The sequence below is a fragment of the Anabrus simplex genome, chromosome 5, assembly GCF_040414725.1.
Source record: "Anabrus simplex isolate iqAnaSimp1 chromosome 5, ASM4041472v1, whole genome shotgun sequence".
In the NCBI taxonomy this organism is placed as follows: domain Eukaryota; kingdom Metazoa; phylum Arthropoda; class Insecta; order Orthoptera; family Tettigoniidae; genus Anabrus; species Anabrus simplex.
This window is the reverse complement of record NC_090269.1, coordinates 416,663,223-416,675,896: the sequence shown is the minus strand read 5'-3', so window position 1 is coordinate 416,675,896 and position 12,674 is coordinate 416,663,223. Positions and strand designations below refer to the sequence as shown.

The window sequence follows — 12,674 nt, the reverse complement described above, 5'->3', positions numbered from 1 at the left end:
GGTTAATTCTCCTGGCACGGGGACTGGGTGTATGTGTCGTCTTCATCATTTCATCCTCATTACGATGCACAGGTCGCCTACGGGCGCCAAATCAAAGGACCTGCACCTGGCGAGCCGAAGTCCTTGGACACATCCCGGCATTAAAAGCCATACGCCATTTCATTTTTTTATTCAGTGCTCATTCACCAACAGAAGAAAAGAATGAAGAGGAAAAGGATTCTTTCTATGAACTCCTAGAAAGAGAATATGGAAAGTGCACCAGACATGATATTGTGCTGATGCTGGGGGATTTTAATGCCCAAGGGGGTAAAGAGGATCATCTAGCACCTATAATTGGCAAGTATAGTCTTCATAGAGATAGTAATGAAAATGGCATGAGACTAGTTGATTTTGCAGCCTCAACTGACATGGTGGTAAGAAGTACAATGTTCCTGCACGTGGACTTCCCCTGATGGAAACACAGTTAATCAGATTGACCACATTCTTGTTGATAGACACCACATGACTGACCTGGAAGATGTACGAACATTTAGAGGATCTAATGTGGACTCGGATCATTTTAGTCACTGTCAAATTGAGAAGTAAAATTACTATTAACTATAGACATCAGAAACAAAGCAAATTAAAGAAATATGATGTGGAAAAGCTAAAAGACCCAGAAACTAATACCCTCTATCAGGAGCGGATAAAGGAACATTTTGCAATGGTTGAAACTGCTGCAAAAGCCAATGACATAAGTTGGATGGATTGTAAGTGAGTGATAGATACTGCAGAGGAAATAATTGGTGAAGTAGGCAGAAATAAAAGGAGCACATGGTTTGATAAAGTGTGCAAAAATAACTGAAAGGAAGAATATAGCCTACAGAGCAATGATCAATACATGTACCAGAAGTACTGTTGAAACAGACAGAGGGCCAAGAAGAATTGAAAAGCAGTTACACAAGAAAAGGGAGTATCATGAAGCAAGGCTCAAGGAAATAGAAGAGATGTTAATACCCAGAATGATTTGAGAAAGTACTATCGCTTGATCAATAATATCAGAACAGGATTTACACCAAGAACATTAAACTGCAGAAAAACTAATGGAGACTTGATGGGCAACATAGAGGAGGCCTTAGAGGGATGGAATCAACATTTTCAGGAACATCTTGAGGGAGTAGAGAATGATGCTCACTGTAAAAATGTAGTAATGCTGGAAACCAGATCCAAATAGACATTGGAGAAATGAATTGCCTACTATAGAAGAGTTAGAACTTGCCATCGACAGATTGAAGAACAACAAGGCTCCTGGGCCTGATGATACAAATGCAGAGCTCATTAAAATGGCAAAACCAACTCTCTTGCAAAGGCTTCACAGGGTCATCTGAGAAATATGGAAAAATGAGCGCTTACCTAGCGAATGGGAAGAAGGGTTGATCTGCCCAATACATAAGAAAGAAATCCATTGGACTGCTCAAATTACAGGGGTATCATATTGCTGAACATAGGGTATAAGATATTCTCCAATATATTGTATATGAGACTACTCCAGCATGTAGAAGAGACAATAGGAAACTATCAATGTGGTTTCAGAAAAGGGAAGTCGACCACCGATCAGATACATGCATTAAGACAGATCCTACAGAAGACCCGAGAGTACAAGATCACCACACACCACCTGTTTATTGATTTCAAATCAGCATATGACGTTATAAAACGGGATAAACTACTTGGTATCCCAGAAAAGCTTGTAGCCTTAACAAGAGCATCTCTCAGTACAGTCCGATGTAGAGTTAAACTACAAGGAAACCTCTCAGAACCATTCTGCACACAAAAGGGTCTCAGACAGGGAGATGCATTGGCATGTTTGCTGTTTAATATTGCACTGGAAATGGTCATGCGAGACTCTGGAATTTAAAGGAGGGGTACGATATTTCATAAATCAGTACAAGTATTAGCATATGCCGACGACATGGACATTATTGGAAGAACAGAAAGGGATGTCAAAGAAGCATTTACTAGGTTAAATGCTGAATCAAAACAGTTGGGACTCATGGTAAATGAGAAAAAGACAAAATGTATGGTGGTGTCAGAAAATCCAAGACTGAAAATGCCTTGAGGTCGATAACTATAAATTTGAAAAGGTGACTGAATTTGAGTACTTAGTGTCGCTGATGACATCAGACAACAGTCAGTGCAGAAATACACCATAGAATACTAATAGCAAATAGATGTTACTATAGACTAAAAAGAAACCTAACATCATGCTACACAAGCCGTAGCTCTAAGGTTAAAATGTATAAGACCCTAATAAGACCAGTTCTATTATATGGCTCTGAAACTTGAGCTTTTGGGACAACTGACATAAGCAGATTGGCCATATTTGAGAGGAAGATCTTACGGAAGATTTACGGAGCAGTCAATGATCACGGATGCTGGCGCGCAAGGTACAACCATGAACTATACCTACTGTTCAAAGAATGTGATATTGTAAGCAAAATCAAAGCAAGAAGAGTGAGATGGCTTGGGCATGAGCATAAAAAGGACTAAAATAATCCTTGTAGGAAGGTGACATTTACAGAACCTTATGGCTCCAGAAGAGTGGGACGACCCCCACTGAGATGGCTGAAGTGGAGAAGGATCTAAGGGGAGCTGGAGTCAGAGGATGAAGGATGAAAGCAGAGGATCGGGACACCTGGAGTCATATTGTTGAGGCGGTCAAGGCTGGAACCTGGCTGTAGAACCAAATAAGAAGAAAAAGAAGTCTACCTTGTTCAGTAGAGACACAGGTCTCTACGATAAACTGCAGGACATTAAAAAAATGCTCAATGTTAGTTTGTTATTAAAAACATGCACTGCCGTGCAAGCTGATTGGTTGCTCAAGTGTGACCACTGTGGCAAAATCCATGTTAAAGTGAAAGAGCACAGAACATTAAATCTGGTTATTGGAGTCATTTTCCATCGCAATCTTGTCTGGAACAATGACGATCAGCTGATGGAAGGCATGAAGCACCGAGGCGTGACATACATCTGGTGTATTATGCACAAAATCAACGGCGAAGACCTTGCCATAGTTTTCCTCAGATTGTCAGTGTTACCAGAAAAAGTCAAGGTAACAGCCTGTTACTGCAATGTCAGGCCATATGTCCCACCTCCAACGCATTGCTATCAATGCCAAAGGTATGGTATCTCGTTGTTCGAATCAGTGTGTGTGTGTGTGGTACACTTGGAAGAGGAGCTCATGGCGCGGAAGAGTGCACACCTCCTTACAGGTCCACTTCCTGCCCTGGTCTTCATTCTCCCCAAAATCGGGACTGTCTGGTATATCTCGGCGAGAAGATGATCCAAGTGATCAAGACCCTGCATGGTCGTTCCGACCAGGAAGTGTGCCGTAAGTTCAATTCCATGCAGGCACCTACCAAGACACTAAATTTCAGCATGATAGCAGAAGTCTACCAGGTGAAATTTTTAGACTATACTCACTAATTTAAAATATGAAATTGAATTTAAATGAAAATACATTAAAATATTTCTGAAATAAAATACTCAATTGTTGGACTATGTATGTTGCACTTAGTTCTTACCTGATTACTTACACATACAATATTTGATGGGTGCCAGCTGCAACTCAATGCGGCAATAATAGAATGAGAGTCTTGAATATCTCTAAGGTGTGAGGTAATAAGCTTATTTAGACAACATAACATATAGGTTCTAAAAAAAGGAGATGTTCATTTTGTTTCCCCATTAAATTTGAGGTTATTTAATTTTACCATTGAAATAAAACTATAATTTAATTTGATATTGAACAAAATATATTCCTTAAATTTTGTCTTCAAATAGTAAGACGTGCTGTGATAAATCAGATGAGAATATAAAATTATGATATTAAAACAGAAAGAAACTAGGCATTAAATTTGAATTCCTCTTGACCGGACATTTAAGTTATACAAGATACTAGCTGATGTACCCGTGCTTCGCTATGGAATTCAACACTGTATACAGAATAGTAGGTTATGTAGAGTTCACGTTGTGAGCAAGACTGTATTAAATTGCTCAGCTCTTAACCTTACCATGGAAACGCGACGGAGAAATCACCGAACCTTACCATGGAAACGCGACGAGAAATCACCGAACGTCCTTTCTCATATGAAGACGGCGTTACGGAATTTTCATTGTAATAGTAGGCCCGAGTCACAATCAGGTTGGGGAATTGCATTATAATGGCAGACACTCGCTCTCCACCTGCCTCTTTACATCCTTAGAAAGACTGTCTTAGTGGTTTTCCCTACTGAAATGAACGTAGGTAACATTACAATGACGTCGGTAGGAATGGCGCGAGTAAAGTATTCACATGAAATACTCGATCAAATGAAAACCACACATTTTCTCACTTTTAATGAACAGTACTACACTGCCGAACTAACATTCCAAAGTTCCGTGATCCGTGAACACTCTTAGCCTCTTTTCGGAGGAGGGGGGGGGTTTGAATAGTGGAGAGTCCCATGGCAAAATCTATGCCCTTTTACCAATCTGATTCCTAGGAGTACCCGATGAGTCAGAAAATCTCTATTTACTACACTGGCGGCGGAAAAATCTGACTTGGAGGCAATTTTTTCCTCCAAGCCAGGGAAGAAACCCCCTCTTCTCTGCTAATTTTGAATAAAATGAATGTAGAATTTAATAAAAGAGAAGGGGAAGAAGCTCTTTTTAAGAAACAGCTCTCTTCAGGGTTGAATTTTGCTATAATTTGGAATATGCCTAAACTGTAATTCTAGACCAGGTCATATTCTACTACTACTACTACTACTACTACTACTACTACTACTACTACTACTACTACTAAGTGAGCCTCTGCCTTAAGAGTGCACAATGCTCATTCAAAATAGCGCATCAGAGTGTGGATCGAATAGCTGGAATACTACGATGAACCAGTGAATTATGTACCAGCAGTACGGTATCAGCAAATGTATGAACCAGAGGAATGACATGCTAAAGAAGAAAGTTTTCTAACTCCCCAGATATTTCCCGTCAATATTCCCTCAGGCTTTTATACTCGGTATGCAGCAGTAATCCCATCTATCGGAGTTCAGCGGCAGCATAAGAGACAAAGAACATCACCAGAAACAATGGTCAATGTAATGTTATTGTTGATCAATGTTATGCGCTTTCATTATTGTAGGCCTTCACATTTAGTTTTCTTCCGACTCTGAAATACCACTCTTATCATAGTCGGTACGGTAAAATTGAATAAAACATAAATGGTTGGAAATTGTATTCTCTCTAACTTTTGTTATGTAGTACTTTTCGATAGGACCAATAACATCGGTATTTAAAAATTAATTTTTTTTTTCCAGTCACTACTGATCTGCATTTAGGGCAGTCGCTCAGGTGGCAGATTCCCTATCTGTTGTTTTCCTAGCCTTTTCTTAAATGATTGCAAAGAAATTGGAAATTTATTGAACATCTCCCTTGGTAAGTTATTCCAATCCCTAACTCCCCTTCCTATAAACAAATATTTGCCCCAATTTGTCCTCTTGAATTCCAACTTTATCTTCATATTGTGATCTTTCCTACTTTTAAAGACACCATCCAAACTTATTCGTCTACTGATGTCCTCCCATGCCATCTCTCCATTGACAGCTCGGAACATACCACTTATTTTGCAGGTTATAAACTTCATTTTCCTTGTCCGTATTGAAGATCTACTTGTGATACAATTCCTTTAGTTTTGCCAATTGCCACCTTTTCAATACAATATCACATACCACTTAGTCGAGCAGCTCGTCTCCTTTCTCCCAAGTCTTCCCAACCCAAACTTTGCAACATTTTTGTAACGCTACTCTTTTGTCGGAAATCGCCCAGAACAAATCAAGCTGCTTTTCTTTGGATTTTTTCCAGTTCTTGAATCAAGTAATCCTGGTAAGGGTCCCATACACTGGAACCATACTCACGTTGATGTCTCACCAGAGACAAATATGCTCTCTCCTTTACATCCTTACTACAACCCCTAAATACTCTCATAACCATGTGCAGAGATCTGTACCCTTTATTTACAATCATATTTAAGTGATTTCCCCAATGAAGATCTTTCCTTATATTTATACCTAGATATTTACAATGATCCCTAAAGGGAACTTTCACCCCATCAACGCAGTAATTAAAACTGAGAGGACTTTTCTTATTTGTGAAACTCACAACCTGACTTTTATCCCCGTTTATCATACCATTGCCTACTGTCCATCTCACAACATTATCGAGGTCATTTTGCAGTTGCTCACAATCTTGTAACTTATTTATTACTCTGTACAGAATAACATCATTTGCGAAAAGCCTTATCTCTGATTCCACTTCTTTACACATATCATTGATATATATATAAGAAAACATAAAGGTCCAATAATACTGCCTTGAGGAATTCCCCTCTTAATTTTTACAGGGGCAGTTAAAGCTTCACCTACTCTAATTCTCTGAGTTCTATTTTCTAGAAACAGAGCCACCCATTCAGTCACTCTTTTTATGCGCCTTCCCCTAAACTACAATTTCATACAGGGTGAATAAAATTGTTTATAACTTAGACTGTAGTTTCTTATTCCCCGTCTCTATATACAGACTTTCATTAAATTCTGTTACCATTTTCTTGTGGTTCGGTGTTGATATAGACTTCGCAACAAAAATACAGATTCATGAATATCTGTGTTATCAAAGCTGGTACAGTAACAATGTATGACGTAAGTGATCAGAAATTTAATTCTATATAACTTTAGTTATGTAGTATTTATCGTTAGGACCACTACTGACATAAATATTTGAGAATTCACTTTTAGGCCTTCCCTTAAAAGCATGAGTAAAATGATCTATAGCCTAGATTGTAGAGGCTCATCCCCTGACTTCACATGCTGATTTTCATTAAATTCTCTTCAGCCGTTTTCTCGTGATGCGTGTACAGACAGATAGACACAGACATTATGGAAAAATAAAAATTGCATTTCTTTGTTACTATGGACATGACTGATACAGAAATACCATTCTTTTCAAATTCTGAGCAATGTACAGACAAAACTCATATATATATTGAACCCATGACCTTTGTGCCCTAAGAACATTATGCATAATGTAACAAAATAATTTAAAGTTGGATTCTTGATAGCATGGATTTGACACGTGACGAGGGGGTGATTACCTTCGGTCCCACGCTATGGGGTACGTGACGTCAACCACACGTGTCGACGGCGGAAGAATCTCAAGTCATTTTTATGAACTATTTCAAAGCGCGTGTACACGGCGTGACCACGCCAAGTCAAAAAAATATAGTGCCTATCAAAGGAGGTCGATCATCTCACAAATCGAACCCGTAAAATTTCTAAATGTCCATGAACACTATCGTCAGAAATGTAGCAAGCATGTAGTCACTTTCAAAACTCTTGAAATTACAGTTTAGGTAAGTCAGAAAATTTAGAGAAATTTTCTTGGCGGCAAAGGGAGAGACCTGAAGAGAGGGGGTAACTGCTATAAATATGAAGGGACGCCATGACGAAGCTTCCTTCTCCGGCATTTGTGATACAAAGCGGACGAAATTGTTGAGCTGCTCTGCGAAATCAAACCAACGAAAGTAGACTGAGTTCAACTGCAGATTTTAGCCATTGCGGCTAAGTCTTGACTCCATGGGGAGATAGTTTTCTTGAGAGAAATAAGTGTATCAGATAGGACGGTCAAAGTACTGAAATATTCTAATGTGATTAAGTAATTCGTGTGCGGGAATAATTATAATCCATCGTGTGCGCTCCGCAAACAAGTGAAGGGTATTTCTTTTTTTTTTATGCTTTATTCCAGGAAACCTGAAGAAACATAATGAGATGTACAGCCATGAATGTAAAGATGGCTAAATAAAATGCCAGGGTCACAGGTGAGCCCTATGACGAACAATGGTGTGACTACATAAGGTAATGTGACTTTCCATCTTACTACCTCTTATATCTCGTATCGTGATTTCTAAAAGTGTATTTGCATGGGGATATACGACGCAGTGGTCGCCCTACTAAGTTTTGTAAATGTGAGAGTACGACTAAAAGAGTCATTTGTTTTATTTTCCACTTGGATAAATTTTTGAAGTCTTGCGAGGGCCGTATAATGTTGTAAAAAGTTATTGAATAGGATTCCGAAGTGATATCACGTCCAATGTAGATCGTCATCCGTGTGAGTGTACTGCCTGTATTTTGTGATGTCAATGTAAGATGTTCTTTCGACGTAAAATTCTTCTGTCTGCAATTTGACGTTAATAATAATAATCCATGGTTACTCATTTTCAATCGAGTGGAAGCGCGCTGTCGGGTGAGAACCTAGGGGATGAATTTGGTCACGGAGAGAAACGTTTTTCTATGCCCATTTTAAACTGTGTCTGACTGACAATAAAAAGATCTAGTAGAATGTTTCAGTCATTTCTCGTAAAAATCAAGTTATTAAATACGATATCATTTATGCGAAGTTATTCATGATTAATGCATTGTGCGATATTATACGTCGGTATTTCTAGTGGGGATTTTATTCCAGTTCTTGGTCGATGATAATTGTGGAGCTGGGAAACAGAGGTTGGTTTTGTGGATCAGGTTGGACCTGTCATTGAAGCCGGGACACTGAAGCCCGAGGAGTGTTTTATATGAGTTGAGATGAGATGTGCGAATCAGGTTAGAGTCCTGTCATTGAAGCCGGGATATGATAGCCCGAGGAATATTTTATAATGTTGGGAATGGAAAGAAATTCATAGAAATCCATAGCGGTATAATTGGCGACGCGTATAATTAGTGTGGGCATCTTGAAGCATATCTGTGCATTTTGTCGGGTAGAATATCGTATTTGTTGAATCATGTCGGCAGAGTTTAAAGGGAGCATTTTGAGAAGTCAGTCATCTGTGAATAAACCAGGTGGTTCCTGTAACTGCCAAGCGAGCATGGGGTGAGAGACCTAAGCGGACAGCGGGGATAATAACGGGAATAGGAGTGGAGTCGAGATTGTACTTTAATTCTCGGCCAGGAAAACGTTAAAATGCTGGATTTAGTTGAAAATTCATAGCCGGTAATGATCTAAATTTGTGAAATACTGTAATTGGGGACGTAATGAACATTTGAAACCATGAACTTTGAGTATAAGGAACAGAGTAACCCAATTTCAGGGTTGTCCAAAATATAGAGCGATGGTCGTGATGATCGATTTGTCTGTGAGGGGTGTGCAAAATTCATAATGGTAATGACGAGATATGACATCGTAATTATATGGCGAGTTGTTTGGTTTGTACGTAGATTATTAGGATATCCAAGTGTTAAACGGTTAGGATTAGATTAGATTTTAAAGTGTGATATCACGATACGAGATATATATAGCTGGACATGAATGATGTAACAAATTCTTTTCCAGCCAGATAAACATCGCAATATTGGATTCACATCACATCTGCGTAGAAATTTGTGAGGAAACCAGAGTCCGCGGAGATGAAATTTGTTGTTGGTTAATATTTCGTTAAATCATTTAAATTTATTAAATTATTAAATTCAGTGAACCGCATTTTGAAATAACTTTAATCAAGCGAATAACTTGGAGATGCATTCTGGAAATTTTAGTTTGTTGTCTGGGGAATATTAAAATAAAGTAAAGATTAAAGGGACATATCCGAAGGAAATGGATTTTTCTGCCACAAAGTTTGTGAGCATTGCTATTGTTGTAATTATTGAACTTTGATTGATTGAGCAGTGAATGTGCTGGGGATAGTAAAGTGGAAACTTTGGTCATCAACCGATGTAACTTAATTGTGTTTAGCCTTCAGCCTAGAAACTTGGATGGTCAGGGGGTCATCAACCTCAGTGACTTAGATTAGGGCCATATGCCATCGTAGCATCATTTCCTTGCGGTCATCATCCACAATGACTTTAAAGTAACTTAGAAGATTAGATGTCGGTCCATGACATAGACGCAGGTCACATCGATTCAATTAAGGGTCCATGCCGTAGAACCACTGTGTGGCACACACCGATTGGACGGCCTTAATTATACTCAGAGTCCAGAGTTCGTGTTACGAGGGCTGGACCATAACGAATCACTATGATGGTACATGTGATCTCACATGGAAGCCGAATTTAAGGATTTCCAGACTTTCCTTTCTTAAATGATTAATAATTGAGACAATGGTTTCTAGTAAGAATGCCCATCAGGCAATTACGTTAGTCTCACACCAGTGTTCTGACATTTATGTAAAAATGATTGTGGTGTCCAGTGGACACAATTGACTATGACATCGTTGACATAGTAAATTACTTCATTTCCCTGAATAAATAGGAATTTTTTAAATAGACCTTTCATTCCAGTAGATAGATTAGAATTAATGAACCCTACCTTTACCTCAGCAAGTGACGAAGAACCCGAAACGACCCAAGAGACAGATCTCATGAACTTTGCTGATAGGTAAGGAAGGTAGGTATCCCTCAATATGGACCTAAAGGGTTCAATATATATATATATATATTTATCCCTCACTGGTTCACTTTACAGTACCTTCAACATTTTGAGTGTAATTACGACGTATTCCTTTGAGTTGGTGTCATCTGTTGTAGGTATCTCAAGCCTAATTTGGTGATGTATTCTTTTTGTTTCACTGAAGAGATATAGCATGGGTTGAAATTAGATTTACACTACGAACATATAATCCATATGGTGGCTGACGACTAATTATCCATGTGACTGCTGCTTCTCCATCTCACGGACTGACTACTACCATCTCGGTAGTAGTCCGTATGGCATGCCTCGGTATTCCACTGACTTAATGGCAAATCTCTCCATCCATATGCTTCCACTCAACAATTTCCAACTATTAGAACTCTCAAAGTGACTGACAGACTGAGGCCTATCCTTGCAAATGACTATCGACCAAGGCTCCATCCATCTAACTCACTGGAACACTTCATTGTTTGAGCCTCTCCTTTCAACTGACTCACGCTATAACATACAAGTTTATATAGCCATTAGCTGACACACCTATGCAATCTCCAAAAATAGCAATATGATGACACTCTCACCCAACTCTGTGTTTCATACTATGGTCAATTAGCCTAAGGCTCACTAGGCTTCTCCAAAAAATGAGCTCATCACTAAATGCACACGATGACAGAGCAAACTTGTCGTCAGTTACGGTAGCAGTATTGCAACATGTGCTGCAATGTCAAAAGTTATTACAAAGCATATCCATATGATATTATGCAGTAAGTCTTACTTTACATAGTTTAATGCTAATATTCACACACATATATATACACAATGAAGTAAATACAATCATGCATGCTTCTGTTCATTACAGAAGTGAATCGAACAATAATAGTACCATATAATAATAATATTGATAATAATACTGATATCATCTTGTAACGGGATTTGAACAGTTACACAGGTTCGTCACTTACTTTAACAACACCTGTGATGATTGCTGCACCCAAGGTAGCTGTTGCTCCTGTGAACAAAGCCAGAACATGTTTTGGCCCACCATTTGGCCATCTTCAGCTGTTACACAAAATTAAGCAAAACGCTTATTAAAAGTGAATTGTCAGTGTAAAGATATAAGTTAATGAAATATATCTGCAACATGTTCTGATGTTTTAGAATTTTTATTATACTCATAATAACTGACAGGTATTGATTAGGTAGACCCTTCATTAAATTCTTTTATTAGAATTGAATTTCTTGTAAAACGTGATTATGCAAACCGGGCTTCCAGTGGCATTGGTATTTTGAATTGTTCTGACATCTATAGTGAAGTGGTTCCATTAAGAATCCAACTGGAGACATTAGGGGTACATGTTCAGTTACCTGTTATAACTACAGTTTGCACTGTTTATTTCCTACCAGGCCAGCCACTTAACACATTCACTCAGATGCCTTAAGGCATATAAGAGCAGCCTATGTGCAGGACCGTATCAGAGTTAAGGCGTTTAAGGCCACTCGATGTAAACGTAGATTCCAATTTAGTGATAAATTCATATGAAGTCTTAGTTCGTGTTGAAAACCATAGATATATAAATGAGCAATCCCTTACCCTGACTACCTGAACTGAGGGTACATTCCAATGCTTTTTCTTTTTTCTTTCGGTAAACACAGACCTAAGCCAGTCATGGTATTCTTGTGAGGGTGTGTAGTGAAGCGAGTTATTATTGCGATAACATGAGTTACAAACACAGTATACGAAGTGAGGAAATTGAAGACATAATACTGAATGATGAGTCTGGTGATGAACTCAGTTTTCCTACAGTAACACTTAATGTAATACAGTGCACTATAGAGATGAGGGGATTTAAAAAGGCTGGGCTGGAGGTTTGACACCCGCTGAGGAGCTGGTAGTCAACGTGTTAATATCAATGATGTAACTGATCTTGTAGATCAGCTCCCATCTCCTTTCCTTTTATTGGGTGATTTTAATGCCCATCATCCTTTAAGGGGCTCTAAAATGCCTTGCCACAGAGGAAGGGTATTGGAACAGGTAATACAAGAGCTGGATTTATGCATTTTGTATAGAGGGGAACCAACACATATCAGCGTAGCACATGGCACCTTCTCTCGCATTGACATTATTCTGTACAGCCGAGCACTTATTCTCCTGCTTCGGTGGGATGTACATGATGACCTCTTTGACAGTGGGCATTTCCCTATTATTCTTACTT

The 12,674-nt window shown here is 38.8% G+C and overlaps 1 protein-coding gene across 2 annotated transcripts in view; it reads left to right on the top strand.

Moving 5' to 3' along the window:
* The window catches only part of LOC136874182 (anillin), a 138,267-nt gene that overhangs the window by 15,478 nt on the left and 110,115 nt on the right, over positions 1–12,674 (top strand). The window lies entirely within an intron of this gene.